Source organism: Arachis duranensis, chromosome 1 (genome assembly GCF_000817695.3).
Source record: "Arachis duranensis cultivar V14167 chromosome 1, aradu.V14167.gnm2.J7QH, whole genome shotgun sequence".
Classification (NCBI taxonomy): Eukaryota; Viridiplantae; Streptophyta; class Magnoliopsida; order Fabales; family Fabaceae; genus Arachis; species Arachis duranensis.
In genome coordinates this window covers 31,086,049-31,102,094 of record NC_029772.3, presented here as the reverse complement: position 1 = coordinate 31,102,094, position 16,046 = coordinate 31,086,049, and the positions used below count along the sequence as shown (strand labels likewise).

At 33.5% G+C, this 16,046-nt stretch overlaps 3 long non-coding RNA genes across 3 annotated transcripts; all 3 read right to left on the bottom strand.

Annotated features, from left to right (window-relative positions):
- Window positions 1–8,949: 8,949 nt before the first annotated feature.
- LOC127745220 (uncharacterized) lies at window positions 8,950–9,509 on the bottom strand. Its single transcript, XR_008006422.1, has 3 exons — window positions 9,392–9,509; window positions 9,164–9,304; window positions 8,950–9,062 (listed from the first exon to the last, which is right to left on the bottom strand). It is a non-coding gene; the product is annotated as an uncharacterized LOC127745220 (long non-coding RNA).
- Window positions 9,510–9,967: 458 nt separating this feature from the next.
- On the bottom strand, window positions 9,968–11,330 carry LOC107483865 (uncharacterized). Its single transcript, XR_001590978.3, has 4 exons — window positions 11,296–11,330; window positions 10,770–10,835; window positions 10,468–10,641; window positions 9,968–10,307 (listed from the first exon to the last, which is right to left on the bottom strand). It is a non-coding gene; the product is annotated as an uncharacterized LOC107483865 (long non-coding RNA).
- Window positions 11,331–12,044: 714 nt separating this feature from the next.
- Window positions 12,045–12,555, bottom strand: LOC127745510 (uncharacterized). Its single transcript, XR_008006690.1, has 3 exons — window positions 12,447–12,555; window positions 12,249–12,335; window positions 12,045–12,125 (listed from the first exon to the last, which is right to left on the bottom strand). It is a non-coding gene; the product is annotated as an uncharacterized LOC127745510 (long non-coding RNA).
- Window positions 12,556–16,046: the final 3,491 nt, after the last annotated feature.

Here is a 16,046-nt window from a genome sequence, read left to right as displayed (position 1 = left end):
AGTTTTGTGGGAGGTTTTATTTGTATTTTGTAGGGGGTTTTAAACCTCCACAAACTATTAATAAGTTTATTTTTGAAAAATTTCTTCACTAATGGTGATTAAGTGAAGAAAAACTATTGATGAAAATGATGTCGCAAAAAAAGTAATTGTAGTACCTTTAAAGGAAAAAAATAACATCGAATAAGAGATGAAAGAAGAGAACTTTAATGTTGATAATATTGGTATTGGTGATGATGACAATAGAGGAGATAATAATGATGATAAAGTATGTTTATACAATAAAAATAATAGAGGTAGGAGTGATAATAATGAGGATGAAAAAGGTAGTGGTAGTAGTGGTAGTAATTGGTTATATTGTTGAAAAGATTTTTGTGAGGGTTTAAAACCTCACAAAATACAAATAAAACCTACACAAAATTAATTTTTGTTATTATTTAACAATTTTTTTAACAGAGGGATCGTATTGTCCCAAAATAAAAAGGTTGAGGATCAAAATGTCCCCTTTTTTTATAGAGATCGCTTTGTCCTTCGTGAAAATGGACAAGGACCGGATTGGGTCTTTACTAAAATAAATAGATGTGATTACACGACTATGTAAAACGTTTTACACTATTAGTACATCAAAATTAAACTCTTATTTGAATTAGGGTGATGGCTGCAAACTGTTTGGGTTCGGGTGGAAAGAGAATGTAAGTGAAAATTTGGAATTAAGTTATGTTAGAGAAAAGGATAATTTGAGAATTTTGAATTATATGGTTCAAATTCTATCTTCTATAGTTATAACTTTAATTTTAAAATGAGTTAAATTTTGATGCACTGATATATAATTACATTCGTTCTTTTAAATGACTATTTATGTAGTTAATATAAAAAATAGTTATTTTTACGGTAACATTATATAATTAAATGCACATATAAAAATATTTTATATTAAAAAATACAGAAAAGCTCTACATCCATGTAAATATTACATAGATGTTATCCAAGTTCTTTTCACTCCACGCCCCACACACTCGTTTGTGTGACACGCGCCTAATCCTAACGTATATAACCTAATCCTTATTTTGCGTCACTTACCTTTCTCAACGTATACAACGTTAACCTTCTTCTCTTCTTCTTCTTCTCCTCCTTCTTCTTCTTCTCCTTCTTTTTCTCCTTCTTCTCCTTTTCTCCTTCTCCTTCTTCTTCTTCTCCTTCTTCTTCTTCTTCTCCTTCTTTTTCTCCTTCTTCTCCTTTTCTCCTTCTCTTTCTTCTTCTTCTTCTTCTTCTTCTTCTTCTTCTCCTTCTCCTTCTCCTTCTCCTTCTCCTTCTCCTTCTCCTTCTCCTTCTCCTTCTCCTTCTCCTTCTCCTTCTTCTCCTTCTTCTTCTTCTACTGCTTCTTTTTCTTCTTCTTCTTCTTCTTCTTCTTCTTCTTCTTCTTCTTCTTCTTCTTCTTCTTCTTCTTCTTCTTCTTCTCCTTCTTCTTTGGCTACTTCATCATTATTCTTCTCAAAAGGATTTGGATTAACGTCAATGTAATTAGCTTATCTGAATTGAATTGAATTGAATTGACAATATGTAACTGTGAGTAATTGTGAGAAACTTTTTAGTTCAGTGAGTACTAAAGAGTTGATTCACCATCTTCATATTTTCGATTCGGTAAGCAGAATGGAGTCTAAAAAAATGGACGAATAGCTAATTTTATTTGAAGAGAATTGAATGGACTGAGGTGATATTTATCTGAATTGAATTGAATTGAATTGATAATATGTAACTGTGAGTGTAAGTAACTATGACTAACTTTGAGTAATTGTGAGTAACTTTTTGGTTCGGTGAGTACAAAAGAGTTGATTCACCATCTTCATGTTTTCGGTTCGGTACGTAGAAAGGAGTCTAAAAAAATTGGACGAATATATTCTATTTTGTTCTCTAAGCACTATATAATTGTTTCATCGTAATGAAGATTTCGGTTCACCATAACTAAGATTTTGGTTCACTATGCAGACCAGCTGTGTTGTGGATGAAAAATTTGTTCCAAAGGTGGGAATGATTTTTAAGACATTAGAAGAAGCTGAAAAGTTCTACAAACATTATTCTAAAGTTGTCGGTTTTTCTACCAAAATAAGGAACACGACTCGAGACGGAGACAAGATTAAGAATCAACAAATTGTATGCTCTAGAGAGGGGAGGTGGAAATCAAAGATATCTCTAACTTTGAAGACAAACCCTTCAGCTAGGTTAAATTGTTTGGACAGAATTTATGTAGACATAATGAAGGATGTTAGTCTTTGGATAATTTCCAAAGTTGTCTTGAATCACTCACATCCTTGTTGTCCAGACCAGGCTGAGATGCTCAAACAACACAGGGAGCTTAGCATATTCGTGCGTCGCACCATTGAAACCCACGAAGAAGCCGAAATCAGACCGAGCAAAACTTACGAATCATTTGTGGCAGCAGCTGGCAGCCACCATGAACTAGGGTTTATAGAAAAAGACATAAGGAATTACATCACAAGGGAAGTACAGAATATTTCCAAAGAAGACGATGCCAAAGAATTTGGGAAGTACCTAGTTAAAATGAAAGAGAAGAACTAAAATTTCTTCTTTGAGCTCAACTTTTAAGGTGATCACTGCATTAAACATGCATTCTGGGCTGATGCAAGAAGTAGGGCTGCATTTGATTATTCTGGAGACGTGGTTTCATTTGACACCACCTTTAACACAAACAAGTATTCGGTTCATTCAAACATTTTTTTGATGTTCAGTGAGTGTATATATTTTGGTTAACCATCTTGTGGCTGTTATTTATGCAGGTACAATTTGGTTTTAGGTTCTTTTGTTGGCGTGAATCACCACGGCCAGTCGACACTTCTTGGATGTGCGCTGATAAAAAATGAGGACATCCAATCATTCAAATGGCTATTTGAGTGTTAGTTACATTGAATAGGAGGGAAGGCACCAAAAGGTATTCTTACCGATTAATGCATATCGATTTGAAGGGCAATTGAGCTGTGCATGCCAACAACAATTCACCGCTGGTGCATCTGGCACATTATGAAGAAGATTCCAAGCAAATTAAATGGCTACAAGGGGTACATCGATATTGAACAAATAATGAGCCATGTTGTTTGGAACTCTTACACAAAAGATGCATTTGACAGAAATTGGAACGATTTTCTTACAAAATATGGTCTCGGAGGCAACAAGTGGCTTTCAGGTAATTGAGGTTTCAATTCGAATTATTTTTATGCTCATATTTATTTTTCTCAAAGCATGCACTATTTTTGGTTCACCATACCTTATAGTTTTGGTTTGGTATATAGATCTGTACGAGGATCGCCATATATGGATTCCGATTTACTTGGATCACCACTTTTGGGCCGAGATGAGAAATACGCAAAGGAGCGAGAGTATGCATTCATTTTACAACAAGTTCATCACAAGGAATAGCTCCTTGAGACAATTCATGAAGCAATACGACAATTGCCTAGCAAGCAGAGAGAATTCGATGCTGCAGATTTTTACACCGTGATACCTTGTGCAATAAAATTAGCAATAGAGGCACAATTTCAGCATGTATATACCCATGAGAAGTTCAAGGAAGTTCAAGCTCAATTCAGAGGTAAAGTGAACTGTATCACAAGATTAGTACATTCGACCCTAGGTTTCATAACATATGAAGTAATAGAGCAAGTTTCCAACTCCAAATTCAATAAGTTTGTCGTCACCTATGACGTAGTATCACGAGATGTAAAGTGACATTGCTTGCTGTTTGAGTCTAGGGGCATATTGTGCTGCCATTTCCTAAGTGTCCTAAGCTTTGAGCGAGTGGATAATGTGGCACCGAAATACATATTAGAACGTTGGAGCAAGAACATAAAGAGGAGGCATACACACATCAAGAACAGCCAAGATGAACCTTTACTAGAGCCAAGAAGTAAGAAAATTGACGAATTAGTGTTTTGGTCACACAATATATGTGAATTTGCATCTGAGTCTGAAGAGTTGACCGAAATTTTGCACCGAGAATTTGACAAGGTCATGGTGGAGATGGAAGAATATCAAGGGAGAAGCAAAGGAAAAAGTTTGTTAAACCATGAAGAAGAGACATTAAGCAATGTGAATGACCTTCAAAGTCCACCACGTGTCAAAACAAGAGGTTGGCCCAAGAACAGACTTGGATCAAACCTGGAAAAAAGATCTCAAATGCGATGAAGAAAAAGAAAAAGACAGCTACAAGCGAGGTAAAATTGACTTGCTTTTGATTAGTTAAAAATTCAAATGTTTATTTTGCTAATACACAATTATGTCTTTTGTAGTTGAACCCTTTAAACTCCGGATCATCGATTCAGTCAAGTTCCACTCTTTACAATACACCAGATATGAATTATCCAAGAGAGGATTTTACAAGTTTTAGTTTTTATTAATGTAAATTTTTGTTCACCCATGAGAAAATTTTGGTTCACCATGGTTATAGCAGGTTTAATTTCTGAATGTTGATAGTCTTTAATGAATAGTCACTTTTTTTGTGAAATTCTATATTGATATATGCAGTTTTTTTATACATCTATTGTATTAATTTCTAAGTTGAATAATTAGAATTTGTTTTTGGTTCATGGTTCAGAGTTCAGGGTTTAGGGATTAGGGTTTAGGGTTTAAGGTTTAGGGTTCAGGGTTTAGGATTTCAGGGTTTAGGGTTTTAGAGTTTAGGGTTTCTGGGTTCAGGGTTCAGTGTGTTTCAAACTTTCGGTTCACCCTATGTATTAATTTCGGTTCACCGTGTTCATAGTTGAGGGTTTAGGGTTTATGTGTCTTGGGTTTGGGGTTCAGGGTTCAAGGTTTTAGGTGTTTATGGTTTACGGTAGGGTTTAGGGTTTAGGGTTTAGCATTTAGGGTTAAGTGTTCAGTGTTCAGGGTTCAGGTTCAGAGTTCAGGGTTCGGGTTTAGGGTTTAGGGTTTAGGGTCTATGGGTTCAGGTTTCAATGTTCAGGGTGCTGGTTTTAGTGTCTAGGTTTAGGGTTTAGAGATCAGTATTTAGGGATTCAGTGTGTTTCTACTTTTTGGTTTGCCTAGTGTAGTAATTTCGGTTCACTGTGTTCTTTTGGAGTTTATAATGTATTGGTTATCACCCAGATTTCTTTCATTGTGAACCTGCAACAAAACAGCAGCCAGGCAATTCCAACAGGTATATAACAAGACAAGAGAGTAATCCATCTTGAATCAATATATACATTAACATTAGATCTATACATTAATATTAACATTTACATTAATGTTGACATATATATATATTCACTGGTTTTGAGATTCACTTGATGTTTCTGAATCCGTTGGAACAATTTTTTCTTTTTTCATGAGCCTCTTTTGTCTTATTCCTTCTGCCAGTGTTATATTGTCGAATTCCAATTCTGATTTGGATTCCAAAAAAGATTCTTCTTCCGAAGAAGACTCCAAAACATTTTTCTTTTCTTCTTTCTCCCTTTTTCTTTTCTCTTTCCCCTTTATTTGCTTTCTATACAGAAGTTCCTAAAACACAAAATTATTTAGTTAGCAGAGTATTTGAAACAAGGAAATACAAAAACAATAAGGTGAATCAAAAAGACCACAAACACTCAACCGAATTCAATTCATGTGATGAATAATACGTGATAACATTCAATTATCAAGAAAAGTATTTCTGCATGCACAATGCTTCAAATCAACACATTACCATTGTGTCTGTTCCTTCTATAGAAATCCGGTCAACTATCATATTCTTTGTCCAATAGGCCACCCATGGTGTTGGGGGAGCATCAAGTCCATCCAAGTGAGGGAACTTGGTTTCATGGAAGTAAATCAGCATCAAAACAAAAACACAGCCCTCAACAGACTGTTTCTTCCCCTTTCTCTTGTTTTCGATTCCCTTTCTCAAGAATCTGAGCACATGACATGCCCAATCCCGCTGTCGGATATTGTCCACACAAAAGATAGGCGGCTTATGGATCGCGGAGGCTATGCTTACCATCGTCTGCAGCAAGAAGCACTTCTGTATGAAGATGACAAAACTCTTGTGGAATTTTTGCCGGTTTTCCTCCCCTTCAACACTCATATTTAGGATAAACTTTGTCAAAGTCACCAACGTAACACATTTGAGGCTGTCAAATATTGCCTTATCTTCCTCATTCAGTTTGCAATAGTCAACCTTTTTAGGAAAATGATCCCCTACAATATTTTAATAGCAACAAATGAGCCGAAAAGGTTAAGTTTAATTTTTTACATACCAATGAACTAAAATTAAAGGTAGCAATGAACCGAATTTAAAGAGAGCAATGAACCAAAAATAAGCAAGAAGTAGAAAGTGTATTACCGCCATGGCTTATCCCCAACGCAGCTACTACCTTGGCAGGTGTTATATATATTTTTCCACGGAGAGTTTTCAGGCAACCATGATACTCATCATAGCAATCAATCAATTCTCTTAAGAGGGCGTGAGATACCTTCATTTCTGGGACATGTGCCAGGGCATCGAATCCCATTTCTTCAACTATATCTTTCTTTTTCTGACTCATATTCTTGAACATTGTTGCTAAATGATAGTATTTCTCCATGCAAAAGAAGTACTGAACAGAGTAACAACCAATTTCAAAGCCCTAATTACACTATCCACTGAACTGAATGAAAATAACAACAAATTTCATTCCAAGCCCTAGTTATACTATAAAAATGCATTCACAATATTTCGACTTTCTACACGAAGCAAATCAATCCAGTAAACCTAACATGCAACTAGGAGAAATGTGGCATTGCAAGATTTTGAGTGAACAGTAGTTTTTTCATACCTTTGGTAGTCTCTGTTGTTGTTTTTGTTTGTTTGTGGTTGTTCATTGCCAAATCTTCTAGCTATTCTTCTGCAGTAGTGGTTTTTGCAGACAACGTGACTGAAATTTGAGTGATTTTGAGAGAGATTTGAAGAGAAGGATATGTTTTGTGCGTTTTGAAGAAGAATTTTGTTTTTTTTAGAAGGAAGCACGTGGAAGTCACATTTTATTCTAGGGTTTGGGGTTCAATGTTCATTGTTTAGAGGTTCAGTGTGATTCAAATTTTTGGTTCCCCCCATGTATTAATTTCGGTTCACCGTTTTCATGGTTGAGGGTTTAGGGTTCGGGATTAAGGGTTCAGAGTTTAGGGGTCTAAGTTTCAGGGTTCAGGGTTCTAAGGGTTTAGGGTTTAAGGTTTATCATTTAGGGTTCAGAGTTTAGTTTTAAGGGTTCAAGTTTAGAGTTCAGGGTTTATGGTTCAGGGTTTAGGTTTTAGGGTTTTAGGGATTTAGGGTTTTGGGTTCAGGGGTCATTGTTTAGTGTTTTAGGGTTTAGGGTTTAGGTGTTAGGTTTTACGGTTTAGGGATTTAGTGTTTAGGGTTTAGGGTTTAGGATTCATTGTTTAGGGGTTCAGTGTGTTACAAATTTTCGGTTCACCCCGTGTATTAATTTCGGTTCACTGCTGTTATGGCTGACAGATTAGGGTTCAGGATTAACAGTTCAGGGTTTAGGGCTCTAGTTTTTAGGGTTCAGGGTTCTAAGGGTTTAGGGTTTAAGGTTTAGAGTTTAGGTTTCAGAGTTCAGTGTTCAGGGTTTAGGTTCAGAGTTCAGGGTTCAGGTTCAGGGTTTAGGGTTTAGGGTTTAAGGTTTAGGGTTTAGGTTTTAGGGTTTTAGGGATTTAGGGTTCATGGGTTCAGGGTTCATTGTTCAGTGTTTAGGGTTTAATGTTTAGGGTTTAGGGTTCTGGATTTAGGGGTTCAGTGTGTTTCTACCTTTTCGATTCGCCCAGTGTATTAATTTCGGTTCACTATGTTCTTTTGGATTATAAATATATTCGTAAATATAGTGATTGCAATCACTAAGAACCTGGAATAAAACAGCAGCCACACAGTTCCAATAGATACATATATACATTGATATTAAGAATAGTTATATACATTAACATTGACATATATACATTTGAAAGAAGCATTGTTTGCATTGTTTGATACATACATTGACATAGATACATTTGTAGTATGCATTTTTTGCTCTTTAAACAAGTTAAACAAAATATTGTTAATTACAACTAGTATATACTATTTGCTATCTAAATCCCCAGATGTGTATTTACAATAAGGGCTGGAGAGGAAAGCAGAAGGCTTGGTGAGTCTTATTGCTTTAGATTCTGAAATCACTTGGTCTCTAATTTTGTTCATTTCATGAAACAGAAAATATGGACCATATTGGTATCTGGAGTCATCAATTTCTTTCTGTATTTCAATTGAAATGAATTAGTTACATAAGAAATGAACCCAAATGAAATAAGAACAATATCATTCAAACCCCTAATCATACTGCAAAAAATGCAATTACAATAACCCTATATCCTGAACACATTAAATATCAAGTAAATCAATAGCACATTAAATAACAACAAATTTAATTCAAAACCCTAGTTATACTGTAAAAATAGAATCACAGTAACCCTAAACCGAAACAAATTAAAAGGAGGTCACCGAATTGAAAAACATTCACTTGGTGAATCAAAATTATAAGAGCCACCGAACCGAAAAACATTCTCTTGGTGAATCAAAATTATATGAGCTAACGAACCAAAAATTTTATATGTGGTGAATAAATGGTGATCAATTTTCAATCAACAAGAATAGTATTTTCTGCATGGAAAACAACTATTGAACAGAGTAACAACCAACTTTAAAGCTCTAGTTACAGTATCAACTTAACTGAATGAAATAAGAAAAGCAAGAAGTTTATTAATTTAGAAAGTACTTACTTGTGTCCAAACTTTATATTTATATCTCTTGCCGATCTTTATTTTTTGTGGATCTATTGTTTCCAGCCATTTCATTACAAGTATTCCACAATCATAGCTAAGCAAGAAATGAGTACAATACGATCATTAGTATATAAAATAAAACACATTAAAAATAGCACTACAGAAGAGAAAGATTCTTACCTTGTACGTTGACCATTCAATGGGATATACTCTGCTTCCTCTCCCAGTGGATCTTTTATTAAGGGTTCCGCCCCAGCGTACACCCTTATCTGGGAAATTATTAAACTCTGAAAGGGACAAAAAAAGTAAATAAACAAAACCAACAACAGTGAACCAAACTCCTCTTATGTACAGAATAATTTCAATAATTTACAAGAAAATAACTTACAACAAATTTGTTTATTTCCTATCACGAATCAGGTATTTCTTTTGGCTTCTTGTTGATAGGGTCAAGGATATAGAATTTCTTATTGTTTACATCAGCAATCCACAACCACCAATGTCTTCCATTGTAAATTGGGATAAATAGCTGAAGTTTCGGAAAATTATAGAATATTTCAGTGGAAACAATAGCAAACAAGATAATTATCAAAGAATTGTAAATATTACAACTTACAAATGGATGGAATGCAAGTTTTCTTTTGTCAATAAACTGCCAGTGGTGCTCATACTGCTGAACATTAAAACTGTGGACTTATTTTTTGTGATCTTATCATAGTACTTGTCGTCATATGTTCCCACGATAAAATTCTACAAAATCAACATCAGTTAAATCATATTTCACCGAACCGAACAAAAATCATATGCTGAATAAAACGTGAAAAACATTCAATCTTCAAGAGAAAAGTTTTCTTAATCCAAAAGTACTCAAAAGAAGACATAAGAATCAGGTGAACCAATATTAACATTCTCACTGAACCGAAAAGTAATAAGCAGTGAATAAGAAATTTACTTACCACAATATCCATCGGCACAATGTATATTTGTTCTTGATACCATTTAGCTTTTATTTCATTCAGAATCAAGCTGTGTATACTAACCACTACAGGATGAAAATTTATGAGACATACTATATAAGAGTGTTTAAAAAAATTATTGATGTTAACACAATTGGCAAAGAATTTTACCACGGCATGCACTTGTTCTCCGGGCTTTAGAGACATGAAATATTCTCTTAATCCCTCGTAGTGTGCCTCATGTTTCAAGACAAATATTGGTTCATATTCATTGGTACCATCTTTTGTCTGTTTTACTTGTGTCATCCAATGATAACACTTATCAATCAGCTCGGGGGTGATTTTTGTCTTTTTTGTGGGGTTTTGTAAACTTGAGCCGCTGGTAAGGTTGGTTTTGAAGATGTTCCTTCAGCAAATTTTAATGCTGCTTCCACTCCAACTTCTACAACCGCCTTTGCTAGGATTTCAAGCTGTGAATCACTCTCTTAAGAGGGCTGAGTTGGTTGAGATGCTGGTGGACTTATTCCAAGGCTAAAGAAAGGCCTTTCATATTCCCTTTCCCTGGGTTGAGCAGCACTACAGGATGATAGATATTTAACAATGACATTAAACAAAAATGATATTTAATCAATATAGTGAACCGAAATCCAAACAAATAGTGAACCAAAATCCAATATAACAGTGAATCGAAATGATATTAAACAAAAATGATATTAAAGAAAAACAAGTAACATACATGTCAAATGATGACAAGATTAGAGTTTCTTTTTCTGATTGTCGTGCCACCGGAGGTTTTTTTGATTGTTCTTCATCAGAAACTTGATAGACATCGGTATCCTTGAAAAATTGTTCAATAACAGAGCTTGTAATAGACCCCGTAACACCCTGCTTGTTGGGTTCTAGAGGGCAGCTATAAGAAACAAAAAAGAGTCCAAAGACAACAACACATTGAATTCATTTCTGGTTTCAACCGAACCATAGTTAAACCATGTATAAGCAGTAAACATTATGGATATTTATATAAGCAGTAAAACTTACACATCAGCAGGTACTTCTTATTTGGATTGTTGCTTTGTTGGTTCTTCACACGGCTCTTCCAGAGGTCTGGTTCATTAAACAGTAAACATTTCTATAATTATCCCAAACTATTATCATATTTAATAATGATATTTAACAGAAACTACACTAATAATTATAGTGAACCGAAAACCAAATTTATACTGAACCAAAACCTAAACACACAGTGAACCAAAATTATATTAAACAAAAGTGATATTAAAGAATTTAATGTTTACACATTAACAGGTGCTTCTTGTTCTGATTCTTGTTGCACCGGTGGTTCTTGGGCTTGTTATTCTTGTTCTTTTGCAGGGTTGTTGCATTAAACAGTAAAGATTTCTATAATTATCCCAAACTATTATCATATTTAACAATGATATTTAATAGAAATTACACTAATAATTATAGTGAACCGAAAACTAAACTTATACTGAACCAAAATCTAAACGCACAGTGAACCAAAATTATATTAAACAAAAGTGATATTAAAGAATTTAATGCTTACACATTAACAGGTGCTTCTTGTTCTGATTATTGTTGCACCATTGGTTCTTGGGCTTATTGTTCTTGTTCTTTTGCAGGACTGTTGCATTAAATAGAAAACAGTTCAATAACAACTATTAAAATTAATAAAAAATTTTTATCTGAAACTTACCCTTCATTAGAAACTTCATACACATAGTCATCTTTTATTAAGTCTTCAATTATAGAACTCGTTAGAGATACTGTAACACCCTGCTTTTCAGCTTCTTGAGGGCAACTGTAATAAGCAGAAGAGAGTCTAAAGACAAGAACAGATTGAATTCATTTCTGGTTTCCTCTTGTGGTGAATTATATAAGCAGTAAACATTGTGCAAGATTCATGTGGTGAATAAATATTTATTAACTTACTCATTATTAGATGTTTGTTGTGTTTCCTCTTGTGGAGGAACATACATGAAGTCATCCTTCATCAACTCTTCCTGAACTGAACTTGGAAGAGATAATGCAAAAGGAGGTCTAAAGAATGTAAACAAAAATAAAGTTAATGTTGAATAATTAGAATAATTAGAATTTGTTTTGAAAAATAGGAATTTGCACATTGAAACACTCACATTTCTAAAGGTTCAGAATGAGTTTGTTGTTGAAACTCAATCACTTGTACTTCAGATTCAGGTGTAGCTCTAGTGACATTTAAACACAATTTACTTTTGATTAATTAAACAAAAATTATTAACTAAATTTAAAAGAGTAACATAAATATGTTTAACTTACACTCGTGGAGTTTTAGACGTCTTTCTTGAGAAGATTATCTTTTTTCTATAATATTTGATCGGGCTCTCCGGTGTATTTTTTCTAAAAAAAAAATAACAAATTAAAATTAGAAACTAAGATTAAAATCAGATGTCTAAAAAGACATTAAATTCATTTTTGTGCAACCACCGAACCGAAAATACAATATGCAGTAAATCAATTTACCTGATATTGCTTGCAGCATCTACAGAAGGTGTAAAGCTTCCTTGTGTCTGTAAGACTTGCTCACTATCAATATTTACAGTTGGCACCCTAAGCAATATAAATAAATATTAGTAATTGAGTTTAGAGGAATTAGAAAAGGTTGTAGCAAAAGTATGCCAAGTAAGAAAAAGAATTCGGGAATAATAAACTAAATCTTACGTCTAAGAGAAATCATTTTGTCCCTGTGGAGAGTCAAACTGATCCGGAGCAATGTTTCTTGACTGAGCTCCATCATTTCTTTTTTTTTTTTATCTTTTCTCCATTATTATCTCCAATGCACGTTTTCTTTTTTCGGCAGCATTGTCTTTTTCTTGTTCAGTTCTGAAAGTTCATTAAATAAGTATCAAGAAACCTAAAATCTAAGTATCAGTAAAAGAAAATATGATTCAAGAAACTTACTCCTTCTCAGGTTGGGTTGGTGTTTTTATTGCTCTTTCTGGTTGTTTTCTTCTTTTTATTATGGGTATTTTCTCAATTTCATTTTCTCTGTAAAATAGATAAACACATTGAATTTATACCGGAAACAAGACACTAACGATGAAGTAAACCAAACCCAAAGATAACACCGAACCGAAATAAATTAAACTACTAAACCGAAATATAGAAGCCCACCGAACCGAAAATAGATATATATGCAATAAAAAAATATACTTACTCGTTTTGGGATTCGCTTGTGCTCTCTGAATCTATAGGCACATGCTTTGTTTTTTTTGTTTGTTTTTTAACAACCTTCAATGGTTGTTTTCTTTTCTTTGTTGTGGTTTTTTTATTTCTTCTTCTCTACAATACATAAGAAAAATTGCATGAGAATAAATTTAAGCAAATACAAATTAAATGAAATTGATATGAAAATTAAACTTACTGGTTTTTAGATTCAGATTTGGAAAGTCTTTCCTCTTCTGAAGAAGAATCCGTCTCAACATTTTTCTTTTTTATTTTCTTTTCTTTTTCTTTTTTCTCCAAGTTACTTTTTTTTTGTTTTTTTTTCTTTTTTTGCTTTTTGTACAAAAGTCCCTAAAACAGAAACAAGGTCTCAATTAATTAATCATCAAAATAACAAATTAACAATTTGGTGAACCGAATAAAGTAATCCTACCGAATCGAAAAACATTCATATGGTGAACTAAAAACATTCATATGGCAAAAAATAATTAACAACTATTTATTCATCAAGAAAAATATTTCTTAATGCAGTAACATTCAAATGAACAAAACTAACAATTGCAAGTAGGACAAATAATTTAATTATAACCTAAAAGCATTTCAAAGCAAATTTTTCAGGGAATTATAGTATAGTACTTACCAATGATTGTGTTGTTTCGGATGAAATTCGTTCAATGATCTTTTCCTTTGTCCAATAGGCCATCCATGATGTAAGAGGAGCATCGGGTGCAAATGGGTGGGGGAACTTTGTTTCATGGAAGTATATCAACATTAATACAAAGACACGGCCATCAACAGACTATTTGTTCCCCTCTCTCTTGTTTTCAACTCCTTTCATTTAGAAGTTGAGAACATGCTTTGCCTAATCCCATTCCCTAATATTATCCACATGAAAGATCGGGGGCTTGTGGATTAGGGAGGCCACACTTACCATTGTGGGGGAGCAAGAAGCACTTTTGTATGAAGACAACAAAAGTCCTCTTGAATTTTTTCTGGTTCTCCTCGCCTTCTACATCCATATCCAGCACATTTTTTGCCAAAGTTGCCAAGGAAATATTTTTGACACTGTCAAATATTTCGTTCTCTGCTGGATTCAGCTTGCTGTAATTAACCTTTTCAGGAAAAAGATTCTCTACAATATTTTAATAGCAAAAATAAGACAAAAACGGCCATTTTAATTATCCAAACACCAATGAACTGAAAATAAGCAGTAAGTGGAAAATATATTACCTCCATTGTTTATGCCGAGGGCAGCTGCTACCTTCCGAGGAGTTATGTTTATTGTCCCCTGTAGAGTTTTCAAGCATCCTCTCTCTATATCAAACCGATCAATCAATTCTACCAACATTGTATTGGATACGTTCATTTCTGGCACATGAGGCAGACCACCAAATCCTATTTGTTCCACAATTTCTTTCTTTTCTTGACTCATTTTCCTATACACTGTTGCTATTGTCCTTGTTTGGCATCTGCAATAGTGAGTTTTCTGCAAGTTTTAAAACAAAATGTGAGTATATATTTATAATACAAAATAGATATTATTCAAATGAAAGTGGATAAATATATTTAAGTTGCTTACGTTATAGTGTGCCTTCTCTTTCATTGTTGCCATATTCTTGTTGTGTTTTGCTGTAATAAAAAAATTTGGTCAATATGTCATTCAATAAAAAACTTATTTAATATATTAACAACCCACCGAACTGAAAATCCTTCATGCACAAAACCAAAATCACAAAGGCCACCAAATCGAAAAACATTCATTTTGTTAAAATAAATCATTATCGATTTTCAAACAACAAGAATAGTGTTCTTCAATGGAAAATAAGTACTGAAGATAGTAACAGAGCTCTAATTAAACTATCCAAACCAATAAGAACAAGAAACAATATCTTAAAGCCCTAGTTATGTCTCTAATGTGAATTGTTTTAAACAAAACTTATTCAATACATCAACAACCCACCGAACCGAAAATCCTTCATCCACATAACCAAAATCACAAAGGCCATCGAACCGAAAAACGTTCATTTTGTTAAAATAAATCATTATCAATTTTAAAACAACAAGAATAGTGTTCTTCAATGGAAAATAAGTACCGAAGATAGTAACAGAGCTCTAATTAAACTATCCAAACCAATAAGAACAAGCAACAATATCTTAAAGCCCTAGTGATGTCTCTAATATGAATTGTTTTAAACAAAACTCATTTAATACATCAACAACCCCCGAACCGAAAATCCTTCATGCAAAGAACCAAAATCACAAAGGTCACTGAACCAAAAAAACATTCATATTGTTAATAAATCATTATCAACTTTCAACCAATAAGAATATTGTTCTTCAATGGAAAATAAGTACTGAAGATAGTAATAGAGCTCTAATTAAACTATCCAAACCAATAAGAACAACCAACTATATCTTAAAGCCCTAGTTATGTCTCTAATGTGAATTGTTTTAAACAAAACTCATTCAATACATCAACAACCCACCGAACCGAAAATTCTTCAAGCACAGAACCAAAATCACAAAGGCCACCGAACCGAAAAAACATTCATTTTGTTAATAAATCAATATCAATTTTCAATCAACAAGAATAGTGTTCTTTAATGGAAAAGAAGTACTGAAGATAGTAACAGAGCTCTAATTAAACTTTCCAAACCAATAAGAACAACCAACTATATCTTAAAGCCCTAGTTATGTCTCTAATATGAATTGTTTTAAACAAAACTCATTCAATACATTAACAACCCACCGAACCGAAAATCCTTCATGTACAGAACTAAAATCACAAAGGCACCGAACCAAAAATCCTTCATGCACAGAACCAAAATCACAAAGACCACCGAATTGAAAAGCGTTCATTTTGTTAATAAATCATTATCAATTTTCAATCAACAAGAATAGTGTTCTTCAATGAAAAATAAGTACTGAAGATGCTAACAGAGCTCTAATTAAACTATCCAAACCAATAAGAACAAGCAACTATATCTTAAAACTCTAGTTATACTGTAAAAATCATTCACAATAGTTCAATAAACTAAATGAAACAAATCAAACCAGTAGAACTGAAATAAAATTAGGCGAAATGCAACATTGTAA